The sequence below is a fragment of the Melospiza melodia genome, chromosome 21 (assembly GCF_035770615.1).
Source record: "Melospiza melodia melodia isolate bMelMel2 chromosome 21, bMelMel2.pri, whole genome shotgun sequence".
Classification (NCBI taxonomy): Eukaryota; Metazoa; Chordata; class Aves; order Passeriformes; family Passerellidae; genus Melospiza; species Melospiza melodia.
The window spans coordinates 873,704-896,911 of NC_086214.1; positions in this window are offsets into that span (position 1 = coordinate 873,704).

Below are 23,208 nucleotides of genomic sequence, written 5' to 3' on the forward strand. Positions count from 1 at the left end.
GGCCGAGGTTTGTGTCTGGGGGCCTATGGCTGGGAGTGACCGGCTGGCTCCTGAAAAGCTACGATAGGCAGGATGGTGACCAGACCCATGGTGGCACCAGTGCCAAGTTGGGCTGGTTTGATAGTACCAAGTGGCTCCTGCAATCTGCCATCAAAAAGTTGGCAGGCGAGTTTTGTTTTCCAGGGAAAAGCGCCGTTGTTTGTGTTTGGGGGCCTGTGGCTGGGAGTGGCCGGCTGGCTCCTTTGAATCTACGATACGCAGGATGGTTCCCAGACCAGAGGTGGCACCAGTGCCATGTCGGGCTGGTTTGATAGTACCAAGTGGCTCCTGCAATCTGCCATCCAGAAACGGGGCAGCTTACTTTTGTTTGCCAGGGAAACGGGCCGAGGTTTGTGTCTCGGGGCCTATGGCTGGGATTAAGCGGCTGGCTCCTGAAAAGCTACCATAGGCAGGATGGTGACCAGACCCATGGTGGCAGCCGTGCCAAGTTGGGCTGGTTTGATAGTACCAAGTGGCTCCTGCAATCTGCCATCAAAAAGTTGGCAGGCGAGTTTTGTTTTCCAGGGAAAAGCGCCGTTGTTTGTGTTTGGGGGCCTGTGGCTGGGAGTGGCCGGCTGGCTCCTTTGAACCTACGATACGCAGGATGGTTCCCAGACCAGAGGTGGCACCAGTGCAATGTCGGGCTGCTTTGATGGTGCGAAGTGGCTCCTGCAATCTGCCATCCAGAAGCGGGGCAGCTTACTTTTGTTTGCCAGGGAAACGGGCCGAGGATTGTGTCTGGGGCCCTATGGCTGGGAGTGACCGGCTGGCTCCTGAAAAGCTACGATAGGCAGGATGGTGACCAGACCTGAGGTGGCACCAGTGCCAAGTTGGGCTGGTTTGATAGTACCAAGTGGCTCCTGCAATCTGCCATCAAAAAGTTGGCAGGCGAGTTTTGTTTTCCAGGGAAAAGCGCCGTTGTTTGTGTTTGGGGGCCTGTGGCTGGGAGTGGCCGGCTGGCTCCTTAGAATCCACGATACGCAGGATGGTTCCCAGACCAGAGGTGGCACCAGTGCCAAGTCGGGCTGCTTTGATGGTGCGAAGTGGCTCCTGCAATCTGCCATCCAGATGTGGGGTAGCTTACTTTTGTTTACCAGGGAAACGGGCCGAGGTTTGTGTCTGGGGGCCTATGGCTGGGAGTGACCGGCTGGCTCCTGAAAAGCTACGATAGGCAGGATGGTGACCAGACCCATGGTGGCACCAGTGCCAAGTTGGGCTGGTTTGATAGTACCAAGTGGCTCCTGCAATCTGCCATCAAATGTTGGCAGGCGAGTTTTGTTTTCCAGGGAAAAGCGCCGTTGTTTGTGTTTGGGGGCCTGTGGCTGGGAGTGGCCGGCTGGCTAATTAGAATCCACGATACGCAGGATGGTTACCAGACCAGAGGTGGCACCAGTGCCATGTCGGGCTGGTTTGATAGTACCAAGTGGCTCCTGCAATCTGCCATCAAAAAGTTGGCAGGCGAGTTTTGTTTTCCAGGGAAAAGCGCCGTTGTTTGTGTTTGGGGGCCTGTGGCTGGGAGTGGCCGGCTGGCTCCTTTGAACCTACGATACGCAGGATGGTTCCCAGACCAGAGGTGGCACCAGTGCCATGTCGGGCTGGTTTGATAGTACCAAGTGGCTCCTGCAATCTGCCATCCAGAAGCGGGGCAGCTTACTTTTGTTTGCCAGGGAAACGGGCCGAGGTTTGTGTCTCGGGGCCTATGACTGGGATTGAGCGGCTGGCTCCTGAAATGCTACGATAGGCAGGATGGTGACCAGACCCATGGTGGCAGCAGTGCCAAGTTGGGCTGGTTTGATAGTACCAAGTGGCTCCTGCAATCTGCCATCAAAAAGTTGGCAGGCGAGTTTTGTTTTCCAGGGAAAAGCGCCGTTGTTTGTGTTTGGGGGCCTGTGGCTGGGAGTGGCCGGTTGGCTCCTTAGAATCCACGATACGCAGCATGGTTCCCAGACCAGAGGTGGCACCAGTGCCATGTCGGGCTGATTTGATAGTACCAAGTGGCTCCTGCAATCTGCCATCCAGAAGCGGGGCAGCTTACTTTTGTTTGCCAGGGAAACGGGCCGAGGTTTGTGTCTGGGGGCTTATGGCTGGGAGTGACCGGCTGGCTCCTGAAAGCTACGATAGGCAGGATGGTGACCAGACCCATGGTGGCACCAGTTCCAAGTTGGGCTGGTTTGATAGTACCAAGTGTCTCCTGCAATCTACCATCAAAAATTTGGCAGGCGAGTTTTGTTTTCCAGAGAAAAGCGCCGTTGTTTTTGTTTGGGTGCCTGTGGCTGGGAGTGGTCGGCTGGCTGCTTAGAAGACACGATACGCAGGATGGTTCCCAGACCAGAGGTGGCACCAGTGCCAAGTCGGGCTGGTTTGATACTACCAAGTGGTTCCTGCAATCTGCCATCCAGAAGCGGGGCAGCTTACTTTTTTTTGCCTCGGAAACGGGCCAAGGTTTTTGTCTGGGGGGCTATGGCTGGGAGTGACCGGCTGGCTCCTGAAAAGCTACGATAGGCAGGATGGTTACCAGACCCATGGTGGCACCAGTGCTTAGTTGGGCTGGTTTGATAGTACGAAGTGGCTCCTGCAATCTGCCATCAAAAAGTTGGCAGGCGAGTTTTGTTTTCCAGGGAAAAGCGCCGTTGTTTGTGTTTGGGGGCCTGTGGCTGGGAGTGGCCGGCTGGCTCCTTAGAATCCACGATACGCAGGATGGTTCCCAGACCAGAGGTGGCACCAGTGCCAAGTCGGGCTGCTTTGATGGTGCGAAGTGGCTCCTGCAATCTGCCATCCAGATGTGGGGTAGCTTACTTTTGTTTACCAGGGAAACGGGCCGAGGTTTGTGTCTGGGGGCCTATGGCTGGGAGTGACCGGCTGGCTCCTGAAAAGCTACGATAGGCAGGATGGTGACCAGACCCATGGTGGCACCAGTGCCAAGTTGGGCTGGTTTGATAGTACCAAGTGGCTCCTGCAATCTGCCATCAAATGTTGGCAGGCGAGTTTTGTTTTCCAGGGAAAAGCGCCGTTGTTTGTGTTTGGGGGCCTGTGGCTGGGAGTGGCCGGCTGGCTAATTAGAATCCACGATACGCAGGATGGTTCCCAGACCAGAGGTGGCACCAGTGCCATGTCGGGCTGGTTTGATAGTACCAAGTGGCTCCTGCAATCTGCCATCAAAAAGTTGGCAGGCGAGTTTTGTTTTCCAGGGAAAAGCGCCGTTGTTTGTGTTTGGGGGCCTGTGGCTGGGAGTGGCCGGCTGGCTCCTTTGAACCTACGATACGCAGGATGGTTCCCAGACCAGAGGTGGCACCAGTGCCATGTCGGGCTGGTTTGATAGTACCAAGTGGCTCCTGCAATCTGCCATCCAGAAGCGGGGCAGCTTACTTTTGTTTGCCAGGGAAACGGGCCGAGGTTTGTGTCTCGGGGCCTATGACTGGGATTGAGCGGCTGGCTCCTGAAATGCTACGATAGGCAGGATGGTGACCAGACCCATGGTGGCAGCAGTGCCAAGTTGGGCTGGTTTGATAGTACCAAGTGGCTCCTGCAATCTGCCATCAAAAAGTTGGCAGGCGAGTTTTGTTTTCCAGGGAAAAGCGCTGTTGATTTTTTTTGGGGGCCTGTGGCTGGGAGTGGCCGGCTGGCTAATTAGAATCCACGATACGCAGGATGGTTCCCAGACCGGAGGTGGCACCAGTGCCAAGTCGGGCTGGTTTGATAGTACCAAGTGGCTCCTGCAATCTGCCAACCAGAAGCGGGGCAGCTTACTTTTTTTTGCCAGGGAAACGGGCCGAGGTTTGTGTCTGGGGGCCTATGGCTGGGAGTGACCGGCTGGCTCCTGAAAAGCTACGATAGGCAGGATGGTGACCAGACCCATGGTGGCACCAGTGCCAAGTTGGGCTGGTTTGATAGTACCAAGTGGCTCCTGCAATCTGCCATCAAAAAGTTGGCAGGCGAGTTTTGTTTTCCAGGGAAAAGCGCCGTTGTTTGTGTTTGGGGGCCTGTGGCTGGGAGTGGCCGGCTGGCTCCTTTGAACCTACGATACGCAGGATGGTTCCCAGACCAGAGGTGGCACCAGTGCCATGTCGGGCTGGTTTGATAGTACCAAGTGCGTCCTGCAATCTGCCATCCAGAAACGGGGCAGCTTACTTTTGTTTGCCACGGAAACGGGCCGAGGTTTGTGTCTCGGGGCCTATGGCTGGGATTAAGCGGCTGGCTTCTGAAAAGCTACCATAGGCAGGATGGTGACCAGACCCATGGTGGCAGCCGTGCCAAGTTGGGCTGGTTTGATAGTACCAAGTGGCTCCTGCAATCTGCCATCAAAAAGTTGGCAGGCGAGTTTTGTTTTCCAGGGAAAAGCGCCGTTGTTTGTGTTTGGGGGCCTGTGGCTGGGAGTGGCCGGCTGGCTAATTAGAATCCACGATACGCAGGATGGTTCCCAGACCAGAGGTGGCACCAGTGCCATGTCGGGCTGGTTTGATAGTACCAAGTGGCTCCTGCAATCTGCCATCAAAAAGTTGGCAGGCGAGTTTTGTTTTCCAGGGAAAAGCGCCGTTGTTTGTGTTTGGGGGCCTGTGGCTGGGAGTGGCCGGCTGGCTCCTTTGAACCTACGATACGCAGGATGGTTCCCAGACCAGAGGTGGCACCAGTGCCATGTCGGGCTGGTTTGATAATACCAAGTGGCTCCTGCAATCTGCCATCCAGAATCGGGGCAGCTTACTTTTGTTTGCCAGGGAAACGGGCCGAGGTTTGTGTCTCGGGGCCTATGGCTGGGATTGAGCGGCTGGCTCCTGAAAAGCTACGATAGGCAGGATGGTGACCAGACCCATGGTGGCAGCAGTGCCAAGTTGGGGTGGTTTGATAGTACCAAGTGGCTCCTGCAATCTGCCATCAAAAAGTTGGCAGGCGAGTTTTGTTTTCCAGGGAAAAGCGCCGTTGTTTGTGTTTGGGGGCCTGTGGCTGGGAGTGGCCGGTTGGCTCCTTAGAATCCACGATACACAGCATGGTTCCCAGACCAGAGGTGGCACCAGTGCCATGTCGGGCTGATTTGATAGTACCAAGTGGCTCCTGCAATCTGCCATCCAGAAGCGGGGCAGCTTACTTTTGTTTGCCAGGGAAACGGGCCGAGGTTTGTGTCTGGGGGCCTATGGCTGGGAGTGACCGGCTGGCTCCTGAAAAGCTACGATAGGCAGGATGGTGACCAGACCCATGGTGGCACCAGTTCCAAGTTGGGCTGGTTTGATAGTACCAAGTGTCTCCTGCAATCTACCATCAAAAATTTGGCAGGCGAGTTTTGTTTTCCAGAGAAAAGCGTCGTTGTATTTGTTTGGGTGCCTGAGGCTGGGAGTGGTCGGCTGGCTGCTTAGAAGACACGATACGCAGGATGGTTCCCAGACCAGAGGTGGCACCAGTGCCAAGTCGGGCTGGTTTGATACTACCAAGTGGTTCCTGCAATCTGCCATCCAGAAGTGGGGCAGCTTACTTTTTTTTGCCTCGGAAACGGGCCAAGGTTTTTGTCTGGGGGGCTATGGCTGGGAGTGACCGGCTGGCTCCTGAAAAGCTACGATAGGCAGGATGGTGACCAGACCCATGGTGGCACCAGTGCCAAGTTGGGCTGGTTTGATAGTACCAAGTGGCTCCTGCAATCTGCCATCAAATGTTGGCAGGCGAGTTTTGTTTTCCAGGGAAAAGCGCCGTTGTTTGTGTTTGGTGGCCTGTGGCTGGGAGTGGCCGGCTGGATGCTTAGAATCCATGATACGCAGGATGGTTCCCAGACGAGAGGTGGCACCAGTGCCAAGTCGGGCTAGTTTGATGGTGCAAAGTGGGTCCTGCAATCTGCCTTCCAGAAGTGGGGTAGCTTACTTTTGTTTACCAGGGAAACGGGCCGAGGTTTGTGTCTGGGGGCCTATGGCTGGGAGTGACCGGCTGGCTCCTGAAAAGCTACGATAGGCAGGATGGTGACCAGACCCATGGTGGCAGCCGTGCCAAGTTGGGCTGGTTTGATAGTACCAAGTGGCTCCTGCAATCTGCCATCAAATGTTGGCAGGCGAGTTTTGTTTTCCAGGGAAAAGCGCCGTTGTTTGTGTTTGGGGGCCTGTGGCTGGGAGTGGCCGGCTGGCTCCTTTGAACCTACGATACGCAGGATGGTTCCCAGACCAGAGGTGGCACCAGTGCCATGTCGGGCTGGTTTGATAGTACCAAGTGCGTCCTGCAATCTGCCATCGAGAAACGGCGCATCTTACTTTTGTTTGCCAGGGAAACGGGCCGAGGTTTGTGTCTGGGGGCCTATGGCTGGGAGTGACCGGCTGGCTCCTGAAAAGCTACGATAGGCAGGATGGTGACCAGACCCATGGTGGCAGCAGTGCCAAGTTGGGCTGGTTTGATAGTACCAAGTGGCTCCTGCAATCTGCCATCAAAAAGTTTGCAGGCGAGTTTTGTTTTCCAGGGAAAAGCGCTGTTGATTTTTTTTGGGGGCCTGTGGCTGGGAGTGGCCGGCTGGCTAATTAGAATCCACGATACGCAGGATGGTTCCCAGACCAGAGGTGGCACCAGTGCCAAGTCGGGCTGGTTTGATAGTACCAAGTGGCTCCTGCAATCTGCCAACCAGAAGCGGGGCAGCTTACTTTTTTTTGCCAGGGAAACGGGCCGAGGTTTGTGTCTGGGGGCCTATGGCTGGGAGTGACCGGCTGGCTCCTGAAAAGCTACGATAGGCAGGATGGTGACCAGACCCATGGTGGCACCAGTGCCAAGTTGGGCTGGTTTGATAGTACCAAGTGGCTCCTGCAATCTGCCATCAAAAAGTTGGCAGGCGAGTTTTGTTTTCCAGGGAAAAGCGCCGTTGTTTGTGTTTGGGGGCCTGTGGCTGGGAGTGGCCGGCTGGCTCCTTTGAATCTACGATACGCAGGATGGTTCCCAGACCAGAGGTGGCACCAGTGCCATGTCGGGCTGGTTTGATAGTACCAAGTGGCTCCTGCAATCTGCCATCCAGAAACGGGGCAGCTTACTTTTGTTTGCCAGGGAAACGGGCCGAGGTTTGTGTCTCGGGGCCTATGGCTGGGATTAAGCGGCTGGCTCCTGAAAAGCTACCATAGGCAGGATGGTGACCAGACCCATGGTGGCAGCCGTGCCAAGTTGGGCTGGTTTGATAGTACCAAGTGGCTCCTGCAATCTGCCATCAAAAAGTTGGCAGGCGAGTTTTGTTTTCCAGGGAAAAGCGCCGTTGTTTGTGTTTGGGGGCCTGTGGCTGGGAGTGGCCGGCTGGCTAATTAGAATCCACGATACGCAGGATGGTTCCCAGACCAGAGGTGGCACCAGTGCCATGTCGGGCTGGTTTGATAGTAGCAAGTGGCTCCTGCAATCTGCCTTCAAAAAGTTGGCAGGCGAGTTTTGTTTTCCAGGGAAAAGCGCCGTTTTTTGTGTTTGGGGGCCTGTGGCTGGGAGTGGCCGGCTGGCTCCTTTGAACCTACGATACGCAGGATGGTTCCCAGACCAGAGGTGGCACCAGTGGCATGTCGGGCTGGTTTGATAGTACCAAGTGGCTCCTGCAATCTGCCATCCAGAATCGGGGCAGCTTACTTTTGTTTGCCAGGGAAACGGGCCGAGGTTTGTGTCTCGGGGCCTATGGCTGGGATTGAGGGGCTGGCTCCTGAAAAGCTACGATAGGCAGGATGGTGACCAGACCCATGGTGGCAGCAGTGCCAAGTTGGGCTGGTTTGATAGTACCAAGTGGCTCCTGCAATCTGCCATCAAAAAGTTGGCAGGCGAGTTTTGTTTTCCAGGGAAAAGCGCCGTTGTTTGTGTTTGGGGGCCTGTGGCTGGGAGTGGCCGGTTGGCTCCTTAGAATCCACGATACACAGCATGGTTCCCAGACCAGAGGTGGCACCAGTGCCATGTCGGGCTGATTTGATAGTACCAAGTGGCTCCTGCAATCTGCCATCCAGAAGCGGGGCAGCTTACTTTTGTTTGCCAGGGAAACGGGCCGAGGTTTGTGTCTGGGGGCCTATGGCTGGGAGTGACCGGCTGGCTCCTGAAAAGCTACGATAGGCAGGATGGTGACCAGACCCATGGTGGCACCAGTTCCAAGTTGGGCTGGTTTGATAGTACCAAGTGTCTCCTGCAATCTACCATCAAAAAGTTGGCAGGCGAGTTTTGTTTTCCAGAGAAAATCGTCGTTGTATTTGTTTGGGTGCCTGAGGCTGGGAGTGGTCGGCTGGCTGCTTAGAAGACACGATACGCAGGATGGTTCCCAGACCAGAGGTGGCACCAGTGCCATGTCGGGCTGGTTTGATACTACCAAGTGGTTCCTGCAATCTGCCATCCAGAATCGGGGCAGCTTACTTTTGTTTGCCAGGGAAACGGGCCGAGGTTTGTGTCTCGGGGCCTATGGCTGGGATTGAGCGGCTGGCTCCTGAAAAGCTACGATAGGCAGGATGGTGACCAGACCCATGGTGGCAGCAGTGCCAAGTTGGGCTGGTTTGATAGTACCAAGTGGCTCCTGCAATCTGCCATCAAAAAGTTGGCAGGCGAGTTTTGTTTTCCAGGGAAAAGCGCCGTTGTTTGTGTTTGGGGGCCTGTGGCTGGGAGTGGCCGGTTGGCTCCTTAGAATCCACGATACGCAGCATGGTTCCCAGACCAGAGGTGGCACCAGTGCCATGTCGGGCTGATTTGATAGTACCAAGTGGCTCCTTCAATCTGCCATCCAGAAGCGGGGCAGCTTACTTTTGTTTGCCAGGGAAACGGGCCGAGGTTTGTGTCTGGGGGCTTATGGCTGGGAGTGACCGGCTGGCTCCTGAAAAGCTACGATAGGCAGGATGGTGACCAGACCCATGGTGGCACCAGTTCCAAGTTGGGCTGGTTTGATAGAACCAAGTGTCTCCTGCAATCTCCCATCAAAAATTTGGCAGGCGAGGTTTGTTTTCCAGAGAAAAGCGCCGTTGTTTTTGTTTGGGTGCCTGTGGCTGGGAGTGGTCGGCTGGCTGCTCAGAAGACACGATACGCAGGATGGTTCCCAGACCAGAGGTGGCACCAGTGCCAAGTCGGGCTGGTTTGATACTACCAAGTGGTTCCTTCAATCTGCCATCCAGAAGCGGGGCAGCTTACTTTTTTTTGCCTCGGAAACGGGCCAAGGTTTTTGTCTGGGGGGCTATGGCTGGGAGTGACCGGCTGGCTCCTGAAAAGCTACGATAGGCCGGATGGTTACCAGACCCATGGTGGCACCAGTGCCAAGTTGGGCTGGTTTGATAGTACCAAGTGGCTCCTGCAATCTGCCATCAAAAAGTTGGCAGGCGAGTTTTGTTTTCCAGGGAAAAGCGCCGTTGTTTGTTTTTGGAGGCCTGTGGCTGGGAGTGGCCGGCTGGCTCCTTTGAACCTACGATACGCAGGATGGTTCCCAGACCAGAGGTGGCACCAGTGCCATGTCGGGCTGGTTTGATAGTACCAAGTGGCTCCTGCAATCTGCCATCGAGAAACGGGGCAGCTTACTTTTGTTTGCCAGGGAAACGGGCCGAGGTTTGTGTCTCGGGGCCTATGGCTGGGATTAAGCGGCTGGCTCCTGAAAAGCTACCATAGGCAGGATGGTGACCAGACCCATGGTGGCAGCCGTGCCAAGTTGGGCTGGTTTGATAGTACCAAGTGGCTCCTGCAATCTGCCATTCAAAAAGTTGGCAGGCGAGTTTTGTTTTCCAGGGAAAAGCGCCGTTGTTTGTGTTTGGGGGCCTGTGGCTGGGAGTGGCCGGCTGGCTCCTTTGAACCTACGATACGCAGGATGGTTCCCAGACCAGAGGTGGCACCAGTGCAATGTCGGGCTGCTTTGATGGTGCGAAGTGGCTCCTGCAATCTGCCATCCAGAAGCGGGGCAGCTTACTTTTGTTTGCCAGGGAAACGGGCCGAGGATTGTGTCTGGGGCCCTATGGCTGGGAGTGACCGGCTGGCTCCTGAAAAGCTACGATAGGCAGGATGGTGACCAGACCCATGGTGGCACCAGTGCCAGGTTGGGCTGGTTTGATAGTACCAAGTGGCTCCTGCAATCTGCCATCAAAAAGTTGGCAGGCGAGTTTTGTTTTCCAGGGAAAAGCGCCGTTGTTTGTGTTTGGGGGCCTGTGGCTGGGAGTGGCCGGCTGGCTCCTTAGAATCCACGATACGCAGGATGGTTCCCAGACCAGAGGTGGCACCAGTGCCAAGTCGGGCTGCTTTGATGGTGCGAAGTGGCTCCTGCAATCTGCCATCCAGAAGTGGGGTAGCTTACTTTTGTTTACCAGGGAAACGGGCCGAGGTTTGTGTCTGGGGGCCTATGGCTGGGAGTGACCGGCTGGCTCCTGAAAAGCTACGATAGGCAGGATGGTGACCAGACCCATGGTGGCACCAGTGCCAAGTTGGGCTGGTTTGATAGTACCAAGTGGCTCCTGCAATCTGCCATCAAATGTTGGCAGGCGAGTTTTGTTTTCCAGGGAAAAGCGCCGTTGTTTGTGTTTGGGGGCCTGTGGCTGGGAGTGGCCGGCTGGCTAATTAGAATCCACGATACGCAGGATGGTTCCCAGACCAGAGGTGGCACCAGTGCCATGTCGGGCTGGTTTGATAGTACCAAGTGGCTCCTGCAATCTGCCATCAAAAAGTTGGCAGGCGAGTTTTGTTTTCCAGGGAAAAGCGCCGTTGTTTGTGTTTGGGGGCCTGTGGCTGGGAGTGGCCGGCTGGCTCCTTTGAACCTACGATACGCAGGATGGTTCCCAGACCAGAGGTGGCACCAGTGCCATGTCGGGCTGGTTTGATAGTACCAAGTGGCTCCTGCAATCTGCCATCCAGAATCGGGGCAGCTTACTTTTGTTTGCCAGGGAAACGGGTCGAGGTTTGTGTCTCGGGGCCTATGACTGGGATTGAGCGGCTGGCTCCTGAAAAGCTACGATAGGCAGGATGGTGACCAGACCCATGGTGGCAGCAGTGCCAAGTTGGGCTGGTTTGATAGTACCAAGTGGCTCCTGCAATCTGCCATCAAAAAGTTGGCAGGCGAGTTTTGTTTTCCAGGGAAAAGCGCCGTTGTTTGTGTTTGGGGGCCTGTGGCTGGGAGTGGCCGGTTGGCTCCTTAGAATCCACGATACGCAGCATGGTTCCCAGACCAGAGGTGGCACCAGTGCCATGTCGGGCTGATTTGATAGTACCAAGTGGCTCCTGCAATCTGCCATCCAGAAGCGGGGCAGCTTACTTTTGTTTGCCAGGGAAACGGGCCGAGGTTTGTGTCTGGGGGCTTATGGCTGGGAGTGACCGGCTGGCTCCTGAAAGCTACGATAGGCAGGATGGTGACCAGACCCATGGTGGCAGCAGTGCCAAGTTGGGCTGGTTTGATAGTACCAAGTGTCTCCTGCAATCTACCATCAAAAATTTGGCAGGCGAGTTTTGTTTTCCAGAGAAAAGCGCCGTTGTTTTTGTTTGGGTGCCTGTGGCTGGGAGTGGTCGGCTGGCTGCTTAGAAGACACGATACGCAGGATGGTTCCCAGACCAGAGGTGGCACCAGTGCCAAGTCGGGCTGGTTTGATACTACCAAGTGGTTCCTGCAATCTGCCATCCAGAAGCGGGGCAGCTTACTTTTTTTTGCCTCGGAAACGGGCCAAGGTTTTTGTCTGGGGGGCTATGGCTGGGAGTGACCGGCTGGCTCCTGAAAAGCTACGATAGGCAGGATGGTTACCAGACCCATGGTGGCACCAGTGCCAAGTTGGGCTGGTTTGATAGTACGAAGTGGCTCCTGCAATCTGCCATCAAAAAGTTGGCAGGCGAGTTTTGTTTTCCAGGGAAAAGCGCCATTGTTTGTGTTTGGGGGCCTGTGGCTGGGAGTGGCCGGCTGGCTCCTTTGAACCTACGATACGCAGGATGGTTCCCAGACCAGAGGTGGCACCAGTGCCATGTCGGGCTGGTTTGATAGTACCAAGTGGCTCCTGCAATCTGCCATCCAGAAACGGGGCAGCTTACTTTTGTTTGCCAGGGAAACGGGCCGAGGTTTGTGTCTCGGGGCCTATGGCTGGGATTGAGCGGCTGGCTCCTGAAAAGCTACGATAGGCAGGATGGTGACCAGACCCATGGTGGCACCAGTGCCAAGTTGGGCTGGTTTGATAGTACCAAGTGGCTCCTGCAATCTACCATCAAAAAGTTGGCAGGCGAGTTTTGTTTTCGAGGGAAAAGCGCCGTTGTTTGTGTTTGGGGGCCTGTGGCTGGGAGTGGCCGGCTTTATCCTTTGAACCTACGATACGCAGGATGGTTCCCAGACCAGAGATGGCACCAGTGCCATGTCGGGCTGGTTTGATAGTACCAAGTGGCTCCTGCAATCTGCCATCCAGAAACGGGGCAGCTTACTTTTGTTTGCCAGGGAAACAGGCCGAGGTTTGTGTCTGGGGGCCTATGGCTGGGAGTGACCGGCTGGCTCCTGAAAAGCTACGATAGGCAGGATGGTGACCAGACCCATGGTGGCACCAGTGCCAAGTTGGGCTGGTTTGATAGTACCAAGTGGCTCCTGCAATCTGCCATCAAAAAGTTGGCAGGCGAGTTTTGTTTTCCAGGGAAAAGCGCCGTTGTTTGTGTTTGGGGGCCTGTGGCTGGGAGTGGCCGGCTGGCTCCTTTGAACCTACGATACGCAGGATGGTTCCCAGACCAGAGGTGGCACCAGTGCCATGTCGGGCTGGTTTGATAGTACCAAGTGCGTCCTGCAATCTGCCATCCAGAAACGGGGCAGCTTACTTTTGTTTGCCAGGGAAACGGGCCGAGGTTTGTGTCTCGGGGCCTATGGCTGGGATTAAGCGGCTGGCTTCTGAAAAGCTACCATAGGCAGGGTGGTGACCAGACCCATGGTGGCAGCCGTGCCAAGTTGGGCTGGTTTGATAGTACCAAGTGGCTCCTGCAATCTGCCATCAAAAAGTTGGCAGGCGAGTTTTGTTTTCCAGGGAAAAGCGCCGTTGTTTGTGTTTGGGGGCCTGTGGCTGGGAGTGGCCGGCTGGCTAATTAGAATCCACGATACGCAGGATGGTTCCCAGACCAGAGGTGGCACCAGTGCCATGTCGGGCTGGTTTGATAGTACCAAGTGGCTCCTGCAATCTGCCATCAAAAAGTTGGCAGGCGAGTTTTGTTTTCCAGGGAAAAGCGCCGTTGTTTGTGTTTGGGGGCCTGTGGCTGGGAGTGGCCGGCTGGCTCCTTTGAACCTACGATACGCAGGATGGTTCCCAGACCAGAGGTGGCACCAGTGCCATGTCGGGCTGGTTTGATAATACCAAGTGGCTCCTGCAATCTGCCATCCAGAATCGGGGCAGCTTACTTTTGTTTGCCAGGGAAACGGGCCGAGGTTTGTGTCTCGGGGCCTATGGCTGGGATTGAGCGGCTGGCTCCTGAAAAGCTACGATAGGCAGGATGGTGACCAGACCCATGGTGGCAGCAGTGCCAAGTTGGGCTGGTTTGATAGTACCAAGTGGCTCCTGCAATCTGCCATCAAAAAGTTGGCAGGCGAGTTTTGTTTTCCAGGGAAAAGCGCCGTTGTTTGTGTTTGGGGGCCTGTGGCTGGGAGTGGCCGGTTGGCTCCTTAGAATCCACGATACACAGCATGGTTCCCAGACCAGAGGTGGCACCAGTGCCATGTCGGGCTGATTTGATAGTACCAAGTGGCTCCTGCAATCTGCCATCCAGAAGCGGGGCAGCTTACTTTTGTTTGCCAGGGAAACGGGCCGAGGTTTGTGTCTGGGGGCCTATGGCTGGGAGTGACCGGCTGGCTCCTGAAAAGCTACGATAGGCAGGATGGTGACCAGACCCATGGTGGCACCAGTTCCAAGTTGGGCTGGTTTGATAGTACCAAGTGTCTCCTGCAATCTACCATCAAAAATTTGGCAGGCGAGTTTTGTTTTCCAGAGAAAAGCGTCGTTGTATTTGTTTGGGTGCCTGAGGCTGGGAGTGGTCGGCTGGCTGCTTAGAAGACACGATACGCAGGATGGTTCCCAGACCAGAGGTGGCACCAGTGCCAAGTCGGGCTGGTTTGATACTACCAAGTGGTTCCTGCAATCTGCCATCCAGAAGTGGGGCAGCTAACTTTTTTTTGCCTCGGAAACGGGCCAAGATTTTTGTCTGGGGGGCTATGGCTGGGAGTGACCGGCTGGCTCCTGAAAAGCTACGATAGGCAGGATGGTTACCAGACCCATGGTGGCACCAGTGCCAAGATGGGCTGATTTGATAGTACGAAGTGGCTCCTGCAATCTGCCATCAAAAAGTTGGCAGGCGAGTTTTGTTTTCCGGGGAAAAGCGCCATTGTTTGTGTTTGGGGGCCTGTGGCTGGGAGTGGCCGGCTGGCTCCTTTGGACCTACGATACGCAGGATGGTTCCCAGACCAGAGGTGGCACCAGTGCCATGTCGGGCTGGTTTGATAGTACCAAGTGGCTCCTGCAATCTGCCATCCAGAAACGTGGCAGCTTACTTTTGTTTGCCAGGGAAACGGGCCGAGGTTTGTGTCTCGGGGCCTATGGCTGGGATTGAGCGGTTGGCTCCTGAAAAGCTACGATAGGCAGGATGGTGACCAGACCCATGGTGGCACCAGTGCCAAGTTGGGCTGGTTTGATAGTACCAAGTGGCTCCTGCAATCTGCCATCCAAAAGTTGGCAGGCGAGTTTTGTTTTCCAGGGAAAAGCGCCGTTGTTTGTGTTTGGTGGCCTGTGGCTGGGAGTGGCCGGCTGGATGCTTAGAATCCATGATACGCAGGATGGTTCCCAGACGAGAGGTGGCACCAGTGCCAAGTCGGGCTAGTTTGATGGTGCAAAGTGGGTCCTGCAATCTGCCTTCCAGAAGTGGGGTAGCTTACTTTTGTTTACCAGGGAAACGGGCCGAGGTTTGTGTCTGGGGGCCTATGGCTGGGAGTGACCGGCTGGCTCCTGAAAAGCTACGATAGGCAGGATGGTGACCAGACCCATGGTGGCAGCCGTGCCAAGTTGGGCTGGTTTGATAGTACCAAGTGGCTCCTGCAATCTGCCATCAAATGTTGGCAGGCGAGTTTTGTTTTCCAGGGAAAAGCGCCGTTGTTTGTGTTTGGGGGCCTGTGGCTGGGAGTGGCCGGCTGGCTCCTTCGAACCTACAATACGCAGGATGGTTCCCAGACCAGAGGTGGCACCAGTGCCATGTCGGGCTGGTTTGATAGTACCAAGTGCGTCCTGCAATCTGCCATCCAGAAACGGCGCATCTTACTTTTGTTTGCCAGGGAACCGGGCCGAGGTTTGTGTCTGGGGGCCTATGGCTGGGAGTGACCGGCTGGCTCCTGAAAAGCTACGATAGGCAGGATGGTGACCAGACCCATGGTGGCAGCAGTGCCAAGTTGGGCTGGTTTGATTGTACCAAGTGGCTCCTGCAATCTGCCATCAAAAAGTTTGCAGGCGAGTTTTGTTTTCCAGGGAAAAGCGCTGTTGATTTTTTTTGGGGGCCTGTGGCTGGGAGTGGCCGGCTGGCTAATTAGAATCCACGATACGCAGGATGGTTCCCAGACCAGAGGTGGCACCAGTGCCATGTCGGGCTGGTTTGATAGTACCAAGTGGCTCCTGCAATCTGCCAACCAGAAGCGGGGAAGCTTACTTTTTTTTGCCAGGGAAACGGGCCGAGGTTTGTGTCTGGGGGCCTATGGCTGGGAGTGACCGGCTGGCTCCTGAAAAGCTACGATAGGCAGGATGGTGACCAGACCCATGGTGGCAGCAGTGCCAAGTTGGGCTGGTTTGATAGTACCAAGTGGCTCCTGCAATCTGCCATCAAAAAGTTGGCAGGCGAGTTTTGTTTTCCAGGGAAAAGTGCCGTTGTTTGTGTTTGGGGGCCTGTGGCTGGGAGTGGCCGGCTGGCTCCTTTGAACCTACGATACGCAGGATGGTTCCCAGACCAGAGGTGGCACCAGTGCCATGTCGGGCTGGTTTGATAGTACCAAGTGGCTCCTGCAATCTGCCATCCAGAAACGGGGCAGCTTACTTTTGTTTGCCAGGGAAACGGGCCGAGGTTTGTGTCTCGGGGCCTATGGCTGGGATTAAGCGGCTGGCTCCTGAAAAGCTACCATAGGCAGGATGGTGACCAGACCCATGGTGGCAGCCGTGCCAAGTTGGGCTGGTTTGATAGTACCAAGTGGCTCCTGCAATCTGCCATCAAAAAGTTGGCAGGCGAGTTTTGTTTTCCAGGGAAAAGCGCCGTTGTTTGTGTTTGGGGGCCTGTGGCTGGGAGTGGCCGGTTGGCTCCTTAGAATCCACGATACGCAGCATGGTTCCCAGACCAGAGGTGGCACCAGTGCCATGTCGGGCTGATTTGATAGTACCAAGTGGCTCCTGCAATCTGCCATCCAGAAGCGGGGCAGCTTACTTTTGTTTGCCAGGGAAACGGGCCGAGGTTTGTGTCTGGGGGCTTATGGCTGGGAGTGACCGGCTGGCTCCTGAAAGCTACGATAGGCAGGATGGTGACCAGACCCATGGTGGCAGCAGTGCCAAGTTGGGCTGGTTTGATAGTACCAAGTGTCTCCTGCAATCTACCATCAAAAATTTGGCAGGCGAGTTTTGTTTTCCAGAGAAAAGCGCCGTTGTTTTTGTTTGGGTGCCTGTGGCTGGGAGTGGTCGGCTGGCTGCTTAGAAGACACGATACGCAGGATGGTTCCCAGACCAGAGGTGGCACCAGTGCCAAGTCGGGCTGGTTTGATACTACCAAGTGGTTCCTGCAATCTGCCATCCAGAAGCGGGGCAGCTTACTTTTTTTTGCCTCGGAAACGGGCCAAGGTTTTTGTCTGGGGGGCTATGGCTGGGAGTGACCGGCTGGCTCCTGAAAAGCTACGATAGGCAGGATGGTTACCAGACCCATGGTGGCACCAGTGCCAAGTTGGGCTGGTTTGATAGTACGAAGTGGCTCCTGCAATCTGCCATCAAAAAGTTGGCAGGCGAGTTTTGTTTTCCAGGGAAAAGCGCCATTGTTTGTGTTTGGGGGCCTGTGGCTGGGAGTGGCCGGCTGGCTCCTTTGAACCTACGATACGCAGGATGGTTCCCAGACCAGAGGTGGCACCAGTGCCATGTCGGGCTGGTTTGATAGTACCAAGTGGCTCCTGCAATCTGCCATCCAGAAACGGGGCAGCTTACTTTTGTTTGCCAGGGAAACGGGCCGAGGTTTGTGTCTCGGGGCCTATGGCTGGGATTGAGCGGCTGGCTCCTGAAAAGCTACGATAGGCAGGATGGTGACCAGACCCATGGTGGCACCAGTGCCAAGTTGGGCTGGTTTGATAGTACCAAGTGGCTCCTGCAATCTACCATCAAAAAGTTGGCAGGCGAGTTTTGTTTTCGAGGGAAAAGCGCCGTTGTTTGTGTTTGGGGGCCTGTGGCTGGGAGTGGCCGGCTTTATCCTTTGAACCTACGATACGCAGGATGGTTCCCAGACCAGAGATGGCACCAGTGCCATGTCGGGCTGGTTTGATAGTACCAAGTGGCTCCTGCAATCTGCCATCCAGAAACGGGGCAGCTTACTTTTGTTTGCCAGGGAAACAGGCCGAGGTTTGTGTCTGGGGGCCTATGGCTGGGAGTGACCGGCTGGCTCCTGAAAAGCTACGATAGGCAGGATGGTGACCAGACCCATGGTGGCACCAGTGCCAAGTTGGGCTGGTTTGATAGTACCAAGTGGCTCCTGCAATCTGCCATCAAAAAGTTGGCAGGCGAGTTTTGTTTTCCAGGGAAAAGCGCCGTTGTTTGTGTTTGGGGGCCTGTGGCTGGGAGTGGCCGGCTGGCTCCTTTGAACCTACGATACGCAGGATGGTTCCCAGACCAGAGGTGGCACCAGTGCCATGTCGGGCTGGTTTGATAGTACCAAGTGGCTCCTGCAATCTGCCATCCAGAAACGGGGCAGCTTACTTTTGTTTGCCAGGGAAACGGGCCGAGGTTTGTGTCTCGGGGCCTATGGCTGGGATTAAGCGGCTGGCTTCTGAAAAGCTACCATAGGCAGGGTGGTGACCAGACCCATGGTGGCAGCCGTGCCAAGTTGGGCTGGTTTGATAGTACCAAGTGGCTCCTGCAATCTGCCATCAAAAAGTTGGCAGGCGAGTTTTGTTTTCCAGGGAAAAGCGCCGTTGTTTGTGTTTGGGGGCCTGTGGCTGGGAGTGGCCGGCTGGCTAATTAGAATCCACGATACGCAGGATGGTTCCCAGACCAGAGGTGGCACCAGTGCCATGTCGGGCTGGTTTGATAGTACCAAGTGGCTCCTGCAATCTGCCATCAAAAAGTTGGCAGGCGAGTTTTGTTTTCCAGGGAAAAGCGCCGTTGTTTGTGTTTGGGGGCCTGTGGCTGGGAGTGGCCGGCTGGCTCCTTTGAACCTACGATACGCAGGATGGTTCCCAGACCAGAGGTGGCACCAGTGCCATGTCGGGCTGGTTTGATAATACCAAGTGGCTCCTGCAATCTGCCATCCAGAATCGGGGCAGCTTACTTTTGTTTGCCAGGGAAACGGGCCGAGGTTTGTGTCTCGGGGCCTATGGCTGGGATTGAGCGGCTGGCTCCTGAAAAGCTACGATAGGCAGGATGGTGACCAGACCCATGGTGGCAGCAGTGCCAAGTTGGGCTGGTTTGATAGTACCAAGTGGCTCCTGCAATCTGCCATCAAAAAGTTGGCAGGCGAGTTTTGTTTTCCAGGGAAAAGCGCCGTTGTTTGTGTTTGGGGGCCTGTGGCTGGGAGTGGCCGGTTGGCTCCTTAGAATCCACGATACACAGCATGGTTCCCAGACCAGAGGTGGCACCAGTGCCATGTCGGGCTGATTTGATAGTACCAAGTGGCTCCTGCAATCTGCCATCCAGAAGCGGGGCAGCTTACTTTTGTTTGCCAGGGAAACGGGCCGAGGTTTGTGTCTGGGGGCCTATGGCTGGGAGTGACCGGCTGGCTCCTGAAAAGCTACGATAGGCAGGATGGTGACCAGACCCATGGTGGCACCAGTTCCAAGTTGGGCTGGTTTGATAGTACCAAGTGTCTCCTGCAATCTACCATCAAAAATTTGGCAGGCGAGTTTTGTTTTCCAGAGAAAAGCGTCGTTGTATTTGTTTGGGTGCCTGAGGCTGGGAGTGGTCGGCTGGCTGCTTAGAAGACACGATACGCAGGATGGTTCCCAGACCAGAGGTGGCACCAGTGCCAAGTCGGGCTGGTTTGATACTACCAAGTGGTTCCTGCAATCTGCCATCCAGAAGTGGGGCAGCTAACTTTTTTTTGCCTCGGAAACGGGCCAAGGTTTTTGTCTGGGGGGCTATGGCTGGGAGTGACCGGCTGGCTCCTGAAAAGCTACGATAGGCAGGATGGTTACCAGACCCATGGTGGCACCAGTGCCAAGATGGGCTGATTTGATAGTACGAAGTGGCTCCTGCAATCTGCCATCAAAAAGTTGGCAGGCGAGTTTTGTTTTCCGGGGAAAAGCGCCATTGTTTGTGTTTGGGGGCCTGTGGCTGGGAGTGGCCGGCTGGCTCCTTTGGACCTACGATACGCAGGATGGTTCCCAGACCAGAGGTGGCACCAGTGCCATGTCGGGCTGGTTTGATAGTACCAAGTGGCTCCTGCAATCTGCCATCCAGAAACGTGGCAGCTTACTTTTGTTTGCCAGGGAAACGGGCCGAGGTTTGTGTCTCGGGGCCTATGGCTGGGATTGAGCGGTTGGCTCCTGAAAAGCTACGATAGGCAGGATGGTGACCAGACCCATGGTGGCACCAGTGCCAAGTTGGGCTGGTTTGATAGTACCAAGTGGCTCCTGCAATCTGCCATCCAAAAGTTGGCAGGCGAGTTTTGTTTTCCAGGGAAAAGCGCCGTTGTTTGTGTTTGGTGGCCTGTGGCTGGGAGTGGCCGGCTGGATGCTTAGAATCCATGATACGCAGGATGGTTCCCAGACGAGAGGTGGCACCAGTGCCAAGTCGGGCTAGTTTGATGGTGCAAAGTGGGTCCTGCAATCTGCCTTCCAGAAGTGGGGTAGCTTACTTTTGTTTACCAGGGAAACGGGCCGAGGTTTGTGTCTGGGGGCCTATGGCTGGGAGTGACCGGCTGGCTCCTGAAAAGCTACGATAGGCAGGATGGTGACCAGACCCATGGTGGCAGCCGTGCCAAGTTGGGCTGGTTTGATAGTACCAAGTGGCTCCTGCAATCTGCCATCAAATGTTGGCAGGCGAGTTTTGTTTTCCAGGGAAAAGCGCCGTTGTTTGTGTTTGGGGGCCTGTGGCTGGGAGTGGCCGGCTGGCTCCTTCGAACCTACAATACGCAGGATGGTTCCCAGACCAGAGGTGGCACCAGTGCCATGTCGGGCTGGTTTGATAGTACCAAGTGCGTCCTGCAATCTGCCATCCAGAAACGGCGCATCTTACTTTTGTTTGCCAGGGAACCGGGCCGAGGTTTGTGTCTGGGGGCCTATGGCTGGGAGTGACCGGCTGGCTCCTGAAAAGCTACGATAGGCAGGATGGTGACCAGACCCATGGTGGCAGCAGTGCCAAGTTGGGCTGGTTTGATTGTACCAAGTGGCTCCTGTAATCTGCCATCAAAAAGTTTGCAGGCGAGTTTTGTTTTCCAGGGAAAAGCGCTGTTGATTTTTTTTGGGGGCCTGTGGCTGGGAGTGGCCGGCTGGCTAATTAGAATCCACGATACGCAGGATGGTTCCCAGACCAGAGGTGGCACCAGTGCCAAGTCGGGCTGGTTTGATAGTACCAAGTGGCTCCTGCAATCTGCCAACCAGAAGCGGGGAAGCTTACTTTTTTTTGCCAGGGAAACGGGCCGAGGTTTGTGTCTGGGGGCCTATGGCTGGGAGTGACCGGCTGGCTCCTGAAAAGCTACGATAGGCAGGATGGTGACCAGACCCATGGTGGCAGCAGTGCCAAGTTGGGCTGGTTTGATAGTACCAAGTGGCTCCTGCAATCTGCCATCAAAAAGTTGGCAGGCGAGTTTTGTTTTCCAGGGAAAAGTGCCGTTGTTTGTGTTTGGGGGCCTGTGGCTGGGAGTGGCCGGCTGGCTCCTTTGAACCTACGATACGCAGGATGGTTCCCAGACCAGAGGTGGCACCAGTGCCATGTCGGGCTGGTTTGATAGTACCAAGTGGCTCCTGCAATCTGCCATCCAGAAACGGGGCAGCTTACTTTTGTTTGCCAGGGAAACGGGCCGAGGTTTGTGTCTCGGGGCCTATGGCTGGGATTAAGCGGCTGGCTCCTGAAAAGCTACCATAGGCAGGATGGTGACCAGACCCAATGTGGCAGCCGTGCCAAGTTGGGCTGGTTTGATAGTACCAAGTGGCTCCTGCAATCTGCCATCAAAAAGTTGGCAGGCGAGTTTTGTTTTCCAGGGAAAAGCGCCGTTGTTTGTGTTTGGGGGCCTGTGGCTGGGAGTGGCCGGCTGGCTAATTAGAATCCACGATACGCAGGATGGTTCCCAGACCAGAGGTGGCACCAGTGCCATGTCGGGCTGGTTTGATAGTAGCAAGTGGCTCCTGCAATCTGCCTTCAAAAAGTTGGCAGGCGAGTTTTGTTTTCCAGGGAAAAGCGCCGTTGTTTGTGTTTGGGGGCCTGTGGCTGGGAGTGGCCGGTTGGCTCCTTAGAATCCACGATACACAGCATGGTTCCCAGACCAGAGGTGGCACCAGTGCCATGTCGGGCTGATTTGATAGTACCAAGTGGCTCCTGCAATCTGCCATCCAGAAGCGGGGCAGCTTACTTTTGTTTGCCAGGGAAACGGGCCGAGGTTTGTGTCTGGGGGCCTATGGCTGGGAGTGACCGGCTGGCTCCTGAAAAGCTACGATAGGCAGGATGGTGACCAGACCCATGGTGGCACCAGTTCCAAGTTGGGCTGGTTTGATAGTACCAAGTGTCTCCTGCAATCTACCATCAAAAATTTGGCAGGCGAGTTTTGTTTTCCAGAGAAAATCGTCGTTGTATTTGTTTGGGTGCCTGAGGCTGGGAGTGGTCGGCTGGCTGCTTAGAAGACACGATACGCAGGATGGTTCCCAGACCAGAGGTGGCACCAGTGCCAAGTCGGGCTGGTTTGATACTACCAAGTGGTTCCTGCAATCTGCCATCCAGAAGCGGGGCAGCTTACTTTTTTTTGCCTCGGAAACGGGCCAAGGTTTTTGTCTGGGGGGCTATGGCTGGGAGTGACCGGCTGGCTCCTGAAAAGCTACGATAGGCAGGATGGTTACCAGACCCATGGTGGCACCAGAGCCAAGATGGGCTGATTTGATAGTACGAAGTGGCTCCTGCAATCTGCCATCAAAAAGTTGGCAGGCGAGTTTTGTTTTCCGGGGAAAAGCGCCATTGTTTGTGTTTGGGGGCCTGTGGCTGGGAGTGGCCGGCTGGCTCCTTTGAACCTACGATACGCAGGATGGTTCCCAGACCAGAGGTGGCACCAGTGCCATGTCGGGCTGGTTTGATAGTACCAAGTGGCTCCTGCAATCTGCCATCCAGAAACGGGGCAGCTTACTTTTGTTTGCCAGGGAAACAGGCCGAGGTTTGTGTCTCGGGGCCTATGGCTGGGATTGAGCGGCTGGCTCCTGAAAAGCTACGATAGGCAGGATGGTGACCAGACCCATGGTGGCACCAGTGCCAAGTTGGGCTGGTTTGATAGTACCAAGTGGCTCCTGCAATCTGCCATCCAAAAGTTGGCAGGCGAGTTTTGTTTTCCAGGGAAAAGCGCCGTTGTTTGTGTTTGGTGGCCTGTGGCTGGGAGTGGCCGGCTGGCTCCTTAGAATCCACGATACGCAGGATGGTTCCCAGACCAGAGGTGGCACCAGTGCCAAGTCGGGCTAGTTTGATGGTGCAAAGTGGGTCCTGCAATCTGCCTTCCAGAAGTGGGGTAGCTTACTTTTGTTTACCAGGGAAACGGGCCGAGGTTTGTGTCTGGGGGCCTATGGCTGGGAGTGACCGGCTGGCTCCTGAAAAGCTACGATAGGCAGGATGGTGACCAGACCCATGGTGGCAGCCGTGCCAAGTTGGGCTGGTTTGATAGTACCAAGTGGCTCCTGCAATCTGTCATCAAATGTTGGCAGGCGAGTTTTGTTTTCCAGGGAAAAGCGCCGTTGTTTGTGTTTGGGGGCCTGTGGCTGGGAGTTGCCGGCTGGCTAATTAGAATCCACGATACGCAGGATGGTTCCCAGACCAGAGGTGGCACCAGTGCCATGTCGGGCTGCTTTGATAGTACCAAGTGGCTCCTGCAATCTGCCATCAAAAATTTGGCAGGCGAGTT